The following is a 14,340-nucleotide window of genomic DNA, read 5'->3' as shown; positions in this document are numbered from 1 at the left end:
AAAGTTCATGAGCCGATTCAATCGAATCGAATCATCTTTGTTTCAATTGTATCTTGTGTAGTTACATAAGATATCATAGCAAATGAACAACTCTCTAACTAGTTCATTTGAGTCAATTGAACTAGTTATGGTGAAGAAGAACTAGGTTAATATGAATTGCTCATATGGTTAACCTTTTTGGGTTAATATGTTGAACCAACATACACGTACACGTTTGGGCATGGTTTTCACAAACCCAGTAAACGTCTGCCCAAGTGTGTGTGACAAGCTAAGTTTTCGATCTAACGGTTGAGAAATGTTAGCTTGAATCTAAATCAGGTTTTCATCTAACGGTGAATATGGATTGCTTTGTAACTAAGGCAAAACCCTGATCTGAAGGCTATATAAAGGAGACATCTATCATTGTGCAAAACTAATCCCCACACGTCTGTGTGATACTAGTGCGCTCGCTAGAGTCGATTCTCCTTTAACCTTTGGTTTTCTTCTCTAAAACTAGGTTAACGACTTAAAGACTTCATTGGGATTGTGAAGCCAGACCGATACTACTTTTATCATAGTTGTGTGATCTGATTTTGCATCTTCTATCGTACGAGTACAATCTATTGATTGGCTTGAGATCGTGAGATTTCTCCGATAGGCAAGATAAAGAAGTCACAAACATCTTCGTCTCACTGTTTGTGATTCCTCGACAAACCGCTTGTGTAGTCAAGAAGGATTATTGAGAGGTGATTGATTAATCTAGACTCTTTTTCGGTAATATAAGACCGGATTATCAATTGGTTCCTGTTCACCTTGATTTTATATCTTAAGACGGAACAAAAACCTAGGGTTTTTTTGTGGGAGACTGATTTATCCTTTGATAGACTTTTCTGTGTGAGACAGATTTGTTTATTATCAAGTCTGCGATTTTGGGTTGCAACAACTCTTAGTTGTGGGTGAGATCAGCTAAGGGAATCAAGTGCGCAATATCCTGCTGGGATCAGAGGCATATGAGTACAACTGTACCTTGAATTAGTGGGAGACTGATTGGGGTTCAACTATAGTCCAGCACGAAGTTAGCTTGTAGTAGGCTAGTGTCTGTAGCGGCTTAATACAGTGTGTATTCAATCTGGACTAGGTCCCAGGGTTTTTCTGCATTTGCGGTTTCCTCGTTAACAAAACTTCTGGTGTCTGTGTTATTTCTTTTCCGTGTTAAATTTTTTATATAATTGAAATAATACAGGTTGTGTGTTAAGATCATCAATTGGAAATCCAACCTTTGGTTGTTGATTGATATTGATTGATCCTTGGATATTGGTCTTTGGTACCGTCCAAGTTATTTCATTGTGTTTAATTAAAGACTCACTATTGTTTTAGCTTGAGTAAATCAAAACAAGTGAGAGATATTGACTCCTTGAGAAACTTTAATCTAGATTGAGTCTGACTGTCTAGTTGATTCTATAGCAAAGTATTTCGGAGTTAGTCCATACAAATTTCTAAGCGAAATATTGGGTGGTGTTGTTAGACCCCCGCTTTTTCAATCTTCGTCTCACTGTTTGTGATTCTCGACGTCCTCTTGTGTATTCAAGTAAGACTGTTGAGAGGTGATTGATTAATCTAGGTTGTTCTTCGGGAACATAAGACCGGATTATCAATTGGTTCCTGTTTACCTTGATTTCATATCTTAAGATGGAACAAAAACCTAGGGGTTTTCTGCGGGAGACAGATTTATCCTTTGATAGACTTTTCTGTGTGAGACAGATTTGTTTATTATCAAGTCTGCTATTTTAGGTTGCAGCAACTCTTGGTTGTGGGTGAGATCAGCTAAGGGAATCAAGTGCGTAGTATCCCGCTGGTATCAGAGGCGTAGGAGTACAACTGTACCTTGAATTAGTGGGAGACTGATTGGGGTTCAACTATAGTCCAGTCCGAAGTTAGATTGGAGTAGGCTAGTGTCTGTAGCGGCTTAATACAGTGTGTATTCAATCTGGACTAGGTCCCGTGGTTTTTCTGCATTTGCGGTTTCCTCGTTAACAAAACTTCTGGTGTCTGTGTTGTTTCTTTTCCGCATTATATTTTTTATATAATTGAAATAATACAGGTTGTGCGTTAAATATCATCAATTGGAAATCTGACCTTTGGTTGTTGATTGATATTGATTGATCCTTGGACATTGGTCTTTGGTACTGTCCAAGTTATCTCTATTTGATAAAGACTCGCAGATTTCCATTTGCTTGAGTAAAGATCAAATAGAGATATTGAGATACAAACTCTTTGATATATATTTTTATTGATTGAGTCTAACTGTCTAGTTGATTCTCATAAAAATTATATTTGAGTTTTCCCATACAGATTGCTAAGCGAAATATTGGGTGGTGTTGTTAGACCCCCGCTTTTTCACTTTGATTGCACCTAGTTTGTTTATTCTTAAGAATCATCTCTTCTGATATAAGATTCAATCAAACTAGATCGAAGTATCGACGTGATCTTTAGAACTGTTTGTAGATCTAAACACATCTTATGACAATCCATTGTTAACAGACTCCGATCTGTGTGTGATTGATCACAAGAGATTCATGTGGTGTTCTGCAGGTTTTTATTGAAGATTAAAGAAGATTTGAAGACGAAGAAGATTTCTTATTTAGTTCTCATATCTTTGTGTGTGCACAAACCTTGATCGGCTGGGATCCAACTAGAATCGGATTTATTCGATTGATTAGTTGCGTGAGATCGGTGTTATCAATATATCTCTTTTAGATTTATGTTGATTGAGTGTGAATCTAAACTTGACTACTTTGGTAGTTATTTGATAGATTGATCTAACTAGGCAAATAATTTTATTAGATTAAACGGAAGAGACTTTGCGTATGACTTGAGATATCTTTATCTTGAAAGAACCGAAAGAATTGTTACCAAACAGATTTGTTGTTCCTTTACTGTTTGGAATATGATCCAAAGGAACTGTTCCAGTGCGTGCAATCATTGAAGTCAGAAGCGCAGGGATACTGAGAAAACTAAGTGAACTAGGGGTAGTTGCTTGTGAAAATTCGGGGGTCTAACAACCATACCCAATAATTCGTTTGCCAATCTAGACAGTCAGACTCAATCTAGAGAATAGTATATCAAAGAGTTTAATATCTCTAACTATTAATTCAATCCGCAATCAACTAATATAAATCTGTGAGCCCGATGAATATAAGAGGAGTAACTTGGACGGTACCAAAGACCAATGTTCAAGTGTCAATCAATTTAAATCAACAACCCAATGTCGGATATTCTAATTGATTGAACTTAACGCACAAGCTGTGATATTTCAATTATATAACAAAATATAATGCGGAAAAGAAATAATACAGACACCAGAATTTTGTTAACGAGGAAACCGCAAATGCCGAAAACCCCCGAGACCTAGTCCAGATTAAACACTACACTGTATTAAGCCACTACAGACTCTAGCCTACTACCAATTAACTTCGGACTGGACAATAGTTGAACGCTAATCAATCTCACACTGATTCAAGGTACAGTTGCGTTCCTTACGTCTCGGATCTCAGCAGGATACTACACACTTGATTCCCTTAGTTGATCTCACCCACAACCAAGAGTTGCTACGACCCAAAGTCGAAGACTTGATAAACAAATCTGTCTCACACAGAAAAGTCTATAGATTGAATAAATCTGTCTCCCACAGAAATACCCAAGAGTTTTTGTTCTGTCTTTTGATAAATCAAGGTGAACAAGAACCAATTGATAAACATGTCTTATATTCCCGAAGAACAACCTAGTATTATCAATCACCTCACAATAATCTTAATCGACTAGCGCAACAAGATATTGTGGAATCACAAACGAGACGAAGATATTTGTGATTACTTTTATCTTGCCTCTCGGAGAAATTAACCTCGAGTCAATTATTTCAATTGAACTCAATACGATAGAATCAGGCAAAATCAAAACACGCAACTACAAAGAAAATAGTTGGGTATGGATTCACAATCCCAATGAAGTCTTTGAAGTCGTTAACCTATCTTCTATGGGAATCAAAATCGATTCTGCTTCGAGTGAATCAAAATCGATTTTGCTTAAATTATGTCTTATATACTTCTATGGGAATATAAATAATTAAACAACTCTAGAACTAGTTTCATTTGAGTTATTTGAACTAGTTATGGTTAAGATGAATATGGTTGATATAAAAGTGTTCATATGGCTAACTTCGGTTAATTATTGTTGAGCCAACAAGGTGTACACGTTTAGGTATGGTTACTCATATCTAAATGAAGTCACTTTTCATTTGTGTGTATCAAGCTAAGTTCGATCTAAAGGTTGAAAGATATTAGCTTGAGTCTAATCAGGTTTTCATCTAACGATGAATATTGAATGCTTTGTTACCAAGGTAATATTGATTGCAAACCCTGATTTGAATACTATATAAGGGAGAACTCTAGCAACTTGGAAACCTAATCCCCACACCTCCTGTGTGATACTAGTTGCGACTAGAGTCGATTATCCTTTAACCTTAGGTTTTTCCGAAACCCTGTAGGTTAACGACTTGAAGACTTCATTAGGATTGTGAAGCCAGACCCAACTATTTTCTCCGTAGTTGCATGTTCTCATCTTGTTGTTTCCTATCGTGATTGAGTACTATCTTTTCTAATATTTGCTCGAGATTTAATCTCCGATAGGCAAGATAAAAAGTAGTCACAAACATCTTCGTCTCATCATTTGTGATTCCACAATATCTTGGTTCGCTACCATAAAATTAAGGTTATTGTGAGGTGATTGATATTTCTAGGCTGTTCTCTGGGAATATAAGTTCGGCATACCAATTGGTTCCTGTTCACCTTGATTTATCAAAAGACGGAACAAAACTCATAGGATTATCGGCGGGAGGCAGATTTATCTATTCAATAGACTTTTCTGTGTGAGACAGATTGGTTTATCAAGTCTTCGACTTTGGGTCGTAGCAACTCTTAGTTGTGGGTGAGATCAACTAAGGGAATCAAGTGCGTAAAGTCCTGCTGGGATTCAGAGACGTAAGGAGGGCAAATGTACCTTGAAAAGTGTGAGATTGGTTAGGGATAAACTACATTCCTGTCCGATGTTAACTTGGAGTAGGCTAGTGTTCGTAGCGGCTTAATACAATGTTGTGTTCAAATCTGGACTTGGTCCCGGGGTTTTTCTGCATTTGCGGTTTGCTCGTTAACAAAACTTCCGGTGTCTGTGTTATTTCTTTTCCGCATTATATTTGTTTATATAATTAAATATCACAGGTTGGGCATAAGTTCAATCAATTGTGAATTCAACCTTTGGTTGTTGATTAAATTGATTGACACTTGGATATTGGTTTTTGATACCGTCCAAGTTATTTCTTATATTCAATCGGGCTCGCAAATTCCTATTTGTTTGATTGCGGATTGAATTGAGAAATTGAGCTATAATTCTTTGATATACTTTTCTTAAGATTGAGTCTGATTGTCTAGTTGATTCTCTTGAAAGTATATTGGAGTTAGTCCATACAGATTGCTAAGAGAAATATTGGGTGTGGTTGTTAGACCCCCACTTTTTTAATTGGTATCAGAGCTAGGAAAACACTGTTAAGACCTCATAAGTATGTGTTTGTAACGATCTGACTCTATGGACTGAAGTGCTATCTCTGATAAACGCATCACCAGAGAATTTTTTTTTGTTTCAATAAAATCTATTAAAGAGAAAGATTCGTCTATCTCGAATTTAGATGAACATTATGTTCCAACGAAACGGGATTGCACCGATAAGTGTTTTCCCGATTACCTTTAGAACGAGTCTGACTCTGTTGAAGAAAGGGATGCAGCCGAAGAGAGTAAAATGATTTTAAATCTTATTAGAATCCAGGCTAATAGAATCAATCTGTTGAAAAACAATGTCAATGCACTCACCGGTATATTAAAAGATCGTGGCTCTAATTTAAAGGCTCGTAGCGAGGAAAACTGCAAAGTTTGCTCCTCTCTCGAGGCGAAACTCAAAAAGATTCTGTGGAAATTGAATATCTTTTGAGTAAACTCTCTATTCAAGGATGTTCTAAAGAGTTCACTGTACCAATCGCTTCTATCCCAACTGAAAATTCAGTTCCAGAAGCTAAATCACAATCTGTTCCGATTAGAAAAGATGTTCTTGTATCTTCCTCTAATCAAGGAAACTTCACATCACTCGGAAGAAAAAAATCTCCTAACAATGTTATTAAGCCTGTTCATTCTAATCACTCTGGTGATAAGAAAGTGTGTCTCTTTTGTGATTCAAAAGGACATGTTGAACGAAAAAGCAAATCTAGGTTGAATAAAAATTTCATTGTTCAACTTCAACACACCTTAGATTTAATTCTCAAAGGTGTAACTGACATTCGGATGTCTAAATGTTGGTTTTAATACTCACCCTGTGAAGTCTTCCAGGAAAGTCAGTTCAATTTTCTCATCGAATGTAAGGAAAAATTGTAACTCTGGTACCATTTGGTCAAGGAGATTTCAGAAAGGTCCCTCTCAACCTTATGAGAAGAATGATGTTCAAGATGTGAAAAAGGTTCCTGTAGATGGAAGTAAAAGTGAAGTTATGAAGGACAATTTTAATCTGATAATTGAAGGATACAAGGATCTTACCAACAGGTTGTCAAAATCCTCCACATAAACCTCTTCTGGCAAGGATTCTAACTTAGTCTCATATTTTGACGATGGTAAGTTTCATGATGTTTTTCACATCAAAAAGGAATTTATCCTAGAATTGGAAAAAAGAAAAAACTCAATCGTGAACACCATTCATTTAATGAGCTTAGGGCTCATACTTGTGCTAATTAATCACAAGGGTTGAATGCTTACTCATAAAAATCCTGTTGAGTAAGATTTGCTAATAATCGGGTATACTTTTGGGAAAATGTTTTCTGATTAGTTGAGTTATTTTCTTATCTTCCATAGCTAAACTATTGTCCACATACAACTTTACCTAAGTATTGTTTGGTTCTCAAGAATTTCTTCGATTGTCTTCTTTTTGTTACAACTATGGTGCCTGTTACTCTTGTGCTCTAAATTATTTCTCAATAGAGATATAAAATTTGTTAAGCCAAAAATTTGTGCAAAAAAAATCTTCACGTAGCAAAATTATATTGTTTTGTCTTGCCTTGAAAAAGGAAAGTTTCTTTTTTTATTTTGTTTTTCTTTTGGGTTCGTATTGTGTTCGTACGTATACCCATGTCTTACTTGTCACGAACTGCCTTTAGAAACCCTAAAAATTACCACCCCTAAGAAACCATTTATATACCAAACCTATTGAGTTACATACGCATACTCTAGGTTATTGTCTTTTGGTCAAGAATGACTTCACCTTCTCGCACTGGTGGTTTTCCAAGAGGTTTTCTTGATAAAGGTATTGGTTTCGAGTCCAAAGGGAGGAAGAAAAGATCCCTAGTAGAAGATGATGATCAAAATCCTGATGCCTCATGCTATTATGCCTATACTCATCAGGATGTTGAGAATGAGGATATGGTTTCTGCTGAAGTGGTTCATGATTTTCTTAAATACTTTTAGGAAGCAAAACTGCAACTTGTTGATACTATGAAGGGTCTTGATGTGTTAAGAACTGAGTTGAAAAAGGTTAATTCAGACCTTGCTCTCATGAAGACACATGTTAAAGATCTTCTCAATGAGGATATCTTCTTTGAAGAAGAAGTGGATGCTGTTAATCATGAGCTCAAAGGAATCAAGACTCGTGGGGATTCCGGAAGTGATCTTTGATTTCCGTTCATGATCGGTTTCGTTGATTTAGGAGTCTTTTGATTTATGCTTGCTGTCTTTATTTTGTCTAGGAAACTTCTTATGAGAATTTATTCTTGTGTTTTAAGAAGGATAACTAGGGTTTGGAATAACAATTATTGTGAGTACACATAGCTATTTCCAACAATTTTCATCTTGCAATGTTTTTAGATTTATTTATTTAAATTCTAAAGTTTATCTTGAAGATGATTTTGCAGTATTAATCTTTATGGTTTTATATATCGCAACTTGTAATGGGATATGTGTGTTTGCATCTGTGAACTGTGATTGTCCCATATTTGCTCAAAAGTTAAGTCTATCATATGTCTTTATTGATAAAAGATAGAATGAGCTTTTGACAACAAAAGTTAAGCTTATTATGTCATTATGCAAATATTGATGGAAGATAGGATGAACTTCTGTCTATAAAGATTAAGTCTATTACATGTCTCTATGCAAATATTGATGCAAAATATAATGAATCTTTGAATATTCCGCAGTATTGGTCTTTCCTTGATCCACATCTTTGTGCAAATACTGTGCGGCTCCGTAAGTTCTTTTATGTGAGCATTTTCGATTAAATTAATCATGGGTTATCTTGTGGTTAATTTAATTGAGTATTTTGGATACAAATTCATGTTTCATGCGATTTGTTAATGTCCAAAGAAATCCTTCTTTTCTTGTGAAAGTAAGGTCGCTCTTGTTGTTCTTTCGGGAATGACATTTTATGGGGGATAATCTTAATTGAACTTGTGCTTAATTGCCAAATCTTTGTGGGGAGTGCGACTGTGGAATATTGTATGAGTTTTCTTATATCTTTATAAACTCCTTGATGAATACACTAGTTTCGGCTATGTGAAATCATCGAAACAACGTTGATATGTTCTCTTTTGGTCATGAAGTATCTCTATGAAAATTTCACTAGGATCCCACTAGTTTTCATACCTTTGCCAATTTATATTGACAAAAAGGGGGAGAATTAATGTGTAGTTCACACTACAAATACATATGGTTTACAGATCATTATGTAGGGGGAGTGGTTTTCATATGAGATGAAGTATTGCCTAAGGGGGAGTGATACATATCAACATAGTATTGTTTTCAAAGTTGTTGTAGATGGTGAAATTTCGGCAAGGGATAAAATCGTAAAACCATAATTATACGTGCTCCTGATTCAGCAATCAGATGAGTATTGAGGCTCATGTCTCTCATCGAAGCATGAAAGCTCATGCCACAAGAATCTCTGACTGAGAATACTGTCTCTCAGAGTGTACGTAGATATGTAGTCTCTCAGCTGAGGCAACGTCATATCTCATGAATACTGAGCAATTTCAGTAATTACTTATACATAGAATCGAAAGATTGGACGGCTCCTAGACAACTTTCCTACTAGTATAGAGCAATAACGTCTTCAGGATGTAACAATGTTTTCCCTGACTATATAAAAAAAATATGACGTTTCAACAAGCTCATATCACTCAATTCCTAAATAATTAATGCTCCTAGAGGATCGTATTAGTATAGAGCCATCAATTAATTATTCATAAATCATTAGATTCATTAACTGAATCCCTGAAAAATATTCTACATTTTTCATAATATTTCGTTACTTCAATCCATGGTTCTTCCCAGCAGAATTCCATGGGTTAGTAATAAATATTCAACACACACGGGCATCTGAGAAACTATCGAGTAAGCCCCGACTAAAATGGTGCAAGTGTACTCAGCAATAATACACTAACGAGCACCTGAATGTGAGCATTCCGAAATACGAAGGAACGATAAACCTATACAAAATAGGAACAAAATAATAAATTATTAATCAAGGCGCTGGGAGACTGGGCCCACCGGCCGGCCATTCGTGCCGTGGCCAGTTCCACGCCCAATTCTATGTTTTATCATATTTTATTATTTTCCTTGATCTCATGAAAATCCCTTCATTTGAACAAATATCTTTCGTTTTAAGGAAACTCCTCAGTTTCATGGTGTTTCCTTTGTATCAAGGAAGTAATATAAAATTGGGGAAGCTGTCCTGGGACCATGTCTACTAGCCGGCCGGCTATGCCCTAGTCGTGGCCGGTCCCACACCTCATGATTTCTCATTATTTTATTATTATATCCCTCATCTCATGAAAACTCCTTAATTTCATGATATTTCCTTCAAGTCATGAAAAATAATATAAAATTAGGGAAACTCGTGGGACCAGGCTCTAGCCGGCCGGTCATGCCCTAGCCGGTCCCACACGCTCCTTATTTTATTATTATTATTTTTTATTTTTCCTTAATTCCATGAAATTCCTTGATTTCATGATATTTCCTTCAAATTATGAAAATTCCTTCAAATCATGAAAATAATACATAAAATTAGGAAAAGGTCACGGGACTGGGCCCTAGCCGGCCGACCATGCCCAAGCCGGTCCCACACGCCTTTATTTTATTATTATTAATATTATTTGTTTCCTTCATCTCATGGAAACTCCTTCACTTCAAGGAAACTCTTTGATTTCAACAAAACTCCATGGTTTCAACAAACTCTTTGATTTCATGATATTTCCCTAAAATCATGAAAAATAATATAAAATTAGGAAAAGTGCCATGGGACGGGGCTCTTTGGTCGGCCGACCATGCCTTGGCCATAGACGGTCCCACATTACATGATTCCGCCATTTTTATTATTATTTTTCATTCATCTCATGAAGTTTCCTTGGTTTCAGCAAAAAATCCTTGATTTCTTCATATTTTCCCAAATGATTGCTCAAACGCACATCAGAAAATATCAAAACTCTCAGAACTGAGACAAGAAAGCTTTGGTGACGCGAGCATACTACCTTGACCGACCAAGGTTGGCTCTTTGGCTTGCAAGAGGCCGGTCCCACCTATTTTCATAATTTGACCTAATTTGGTCATATTAGGTTCAAATGCTTCCAAACAATTTTAGAATTTCATAAAACGATCGCCAGTCGATCCCGTGACCAACCAGGGACGGTTTTCATGACCCCTTTGTCGGTCTTTCATCTCTTTATAATTTATTAGGTTTTATCACCTAAGGTTCAGACGAACATTATTTGAATAAATGATTAAACCAGCATTTAATCATCTTTTCACCAACTGGTCTTCAAGAGACTTTGGTATTTTCTCACTCGAGCATCTGGGCGCTATATGGTCGACCCAGCATCCCATGTATCCAGTCCCTCCTTCACTCCGTGGTTAATTTTCAATAAACCATCAATTGATCGAATTAGGATTTCGAGTTTAAGGTTCATAATTCCAGATTCGTACGTTAATAATTTTACGACGATCTCATGATCAACATTTTATTAATTATACTCGGTTCAGTTGCCAGTATCTTAAAATAATATTTTATTTGGTCATGCTACCAATAATTCATTAAATGAGCAACATTTGCTCGAATGAGCAATATTTGCTCAGACTAAGGAATATTGGTTCAACTATCAATATTCAACGATCCATCGAATGAGAAATATTTGCTCACCTTAACTATCAACATTTATTCGACAATTATACTTCTGTCTCAACAGACACGTTCAATTCATGAGTCCCAGAACATTTGTTCGACTCAGCAATACAAGGACTCATCGTCCCATGAAGTCAGCAACTGACTAACTAAATACACGTCTGCCTTGCAGACTCCACAATCACGAGACATCAATCGTGTTACATGGGGGGATATTAACTATGATTTTGGTCTGGCGGTCTACGACACGTGTGTTCATACACACGATGAGAATGTGAGCAAGTAGTGCAATCAGTTGAAGGAGTTAGAAAAGTATTGGGTAGAAAATCAACCAAGTCTCCGCACGATGAGCAACTGGTTTTAACACGATTTCCACTTCCCCACTCTTTGACTCCAGAAACTGTCACACTTCATGGGATCAAGGTGTTTACAATTCTAGAAATATAAATAAGTCTCTGAATTATGACTGAAAGGAAGACAATCTTTCGTCAAACAAACAATACGAGATTAACAACTCAACGTCTGAGCATTACTCTCAACAGAGCAAATTCAATCAATCAGAGCTTATCTTATTTCATTAAGCAGAATACACAACACACCTACAATCTTCGATCACCATTGATCTCACACATTTCTCAGCTTCCCTCCTACAGATCGACCCATCCTCTCTTGTGACCGAATTGACTCTGGAACTGCCATTGTCTTGGTTTAGGCCGGAGTCCTACATATTGATCTCTCGAACTTAAAGCACTCCCTTCTTACAGTGCATCTGTGTGAGGTTGAGCATTTCGCTCGGTTCAAGGAGTCTCCTCCGTACGGTCGTCTTCTCAATTCCGTAAAAACCAACAAATCGTTTTCCCCCATCTACAGATTGGAGACCACAGTGGGAGATCATTCTCTTAGTTGCAATATCAATTCTCACATAGATGGTCGGTCTTAGGTCTGGTTCAGTTACCAATTCGGGTTCAACACCCGACCCCAATATTGCAAGCTCTAGTGGTACTGCCAACACCACTCCTCCGGCGCAACCTTCCACTACCATTCCTCCGGCGCAACCTGCCACTACTACTCCTCCGACGCAACCTGCCACCACTACTCCTCCAAGTGCTCCGGTGATCACCCTGCAAGTGACGGCACTGGCGCCATCAACAATCCACTCTTTGGTCGGTCTCCTGAAAAAATCAGAGAAAATCCACCTACCGTTGGTGATCTCATGAAGGTTCAAGAGACTCTTGCCAAAAATCATACTGACATGGCTGCTACTCAGAAGGAATTATGCAATTATCTCAAGACTCTTACAGACAAGATGTCAGAGAAAACTCAGGAGAAAGGAAAAGCTAAGGAAACATCTTCAGGCGCTGATCTTGAAGTCACTCCAATCCATGTAGTAGATGATGAAGAAGTTCCTAAATCTAAAGCTGCAGACAATCCGCCAGCGAAGGAACAATCCAGTTTCATCACCCGCGAAGACTTGGAGCGCCTCTTAGAGGACTGTGGAAAAGATAAAACTTCATCTGTCCATCGTCACCAACCTCCATACCCTGTTGCTACACAAAGGATTCCTCTACCAAAAGGTTATACTTCTCCAACATTCACACTTTATGATGGAACAAGCAATGCTCGAGAACATGTTTCCCGGTTTCTGGAGGCATTGGGCGAACATGAGCACAACCATGTTGTTCGTCTGAAGGAATTTTCAAAATCTCTGAAAGGCAGGGTATATACCTGGTACAATAACATCACACTAGGAAGTATTATTAGTTGGGGAGAAATGATTAATGCTTTCTACAGAAAATATTTCTTTGTCTCAGAGCAAATCACCCTCTCTGATCTCGGAAGGATGTTTCAAAGAAGCAATGAACATCCTAATGATTATGTGAAAGGTTCAGAGTTCAAGCTCTGGACTGTAATGATCCAAATGTCACAAAATAACAACTCGTGGACTTGTGCATCAATGGAATGATCCCGGTCTACAGAGCTTTATTGGAAAATCTCAGGTTCCATACTTTCTCAGAACTTCATGAAGCGGCTAAGAAATCTGCAACTACTGCACCTGCTTTACTGGAAAGAGCAAAGTATGCAAGATCGAGGAACCTTGAAGCAGCCGACACCTAGTCAACAATCAGTACAATCTCCAGCCTTCAAAAAACGTTGTTGCTGAAAGGAATGAAAGGAAAGACGAGACACAGCATCGAAGCGCTTCTCCAACATCCCAGGATCCTATGAAGGCGCAAAGAAAAGATAACCAATCCTGAAATGCACAAACCCCGACCCGGCATCAACGAACAGGGAAATGATCATACAGACTCAAACTTACCTCTTCTCATGAAGGAGTGATCGAGTTACTGGAATTCTGGGTTCAAGATGGTGCAATCAAATTGTCGTTCATCAGGAGAGAGCCAACTGAAGAAGAAATGGATAATCCTAGATATTGTCTCCTTCATGGGTTCTTCAATCATCCAATAAGTGACTGCAATATTTTGAAGCGTATCTTCAAGGAGAAAGTCGATCCAGGAGAGCTTCAACTAGGGACTGAAGGAGCGCACAAAGATCCTCTCTCAATCAGAACTTTAATCTCCGAGCAATCATTCAACGAAGCAGTTCAATCCTTGGTCGAACATATACGTGAATTGCTCTATCTGTCTAAAGCACAAAGGAAAGACATGTTCACAGCACTGAATCACAGTGTATCAAACGTCTGTCCATCTCATAAATATTCCATGAACCTTCAGCCAGAGATGCACGACTGGGGACTGCTTACCACATTCCATCTCAGAGGAAATGAATTTGGAAGAATGATCGATACTGACACCGCCATCGGCGTCATTCCACTGAAAACTCCAGATCCGCAGGAATCACTCGACAAGAAGCTACTCGTGATCCCATCTCAATCAGATACCTTGAATGAACGCTCAGAAATACTTAGGCTAAATCACTCTCAAAGTGAACATAAGTTCAACCTGGATAGAAACCAAGTTTCACATCATCAGGAAGATCCAGGATATGACATGTTCTTCAGACAAGCGTGGATCCACGCTGAAAATATGGGTACTGACAAAGCGCCTTTGGTTGCACATCTCTCCAACAAAGAAAGTTCTGATCCAGAAG

The sequence above is a fragment of the Papaver somniferum genome, chromosome 7 (genome assembly GCF_003573695.1).
Source record: "Papaver somniferum cultivar HN1 chromosome 7, ASM357369v1, whole genome shotgun sequence".
NCBI lineage: Eukaryota > Viridiplantae > Streptophyta > Magnoliopsida > Ranunculales > Papaveraceae > Papaver > Papaver somniferum.
The sequence above is the reverse complement of the archived record's forward strand: the minus strand, read 5'-3'. Positions refer to the sequence as shown.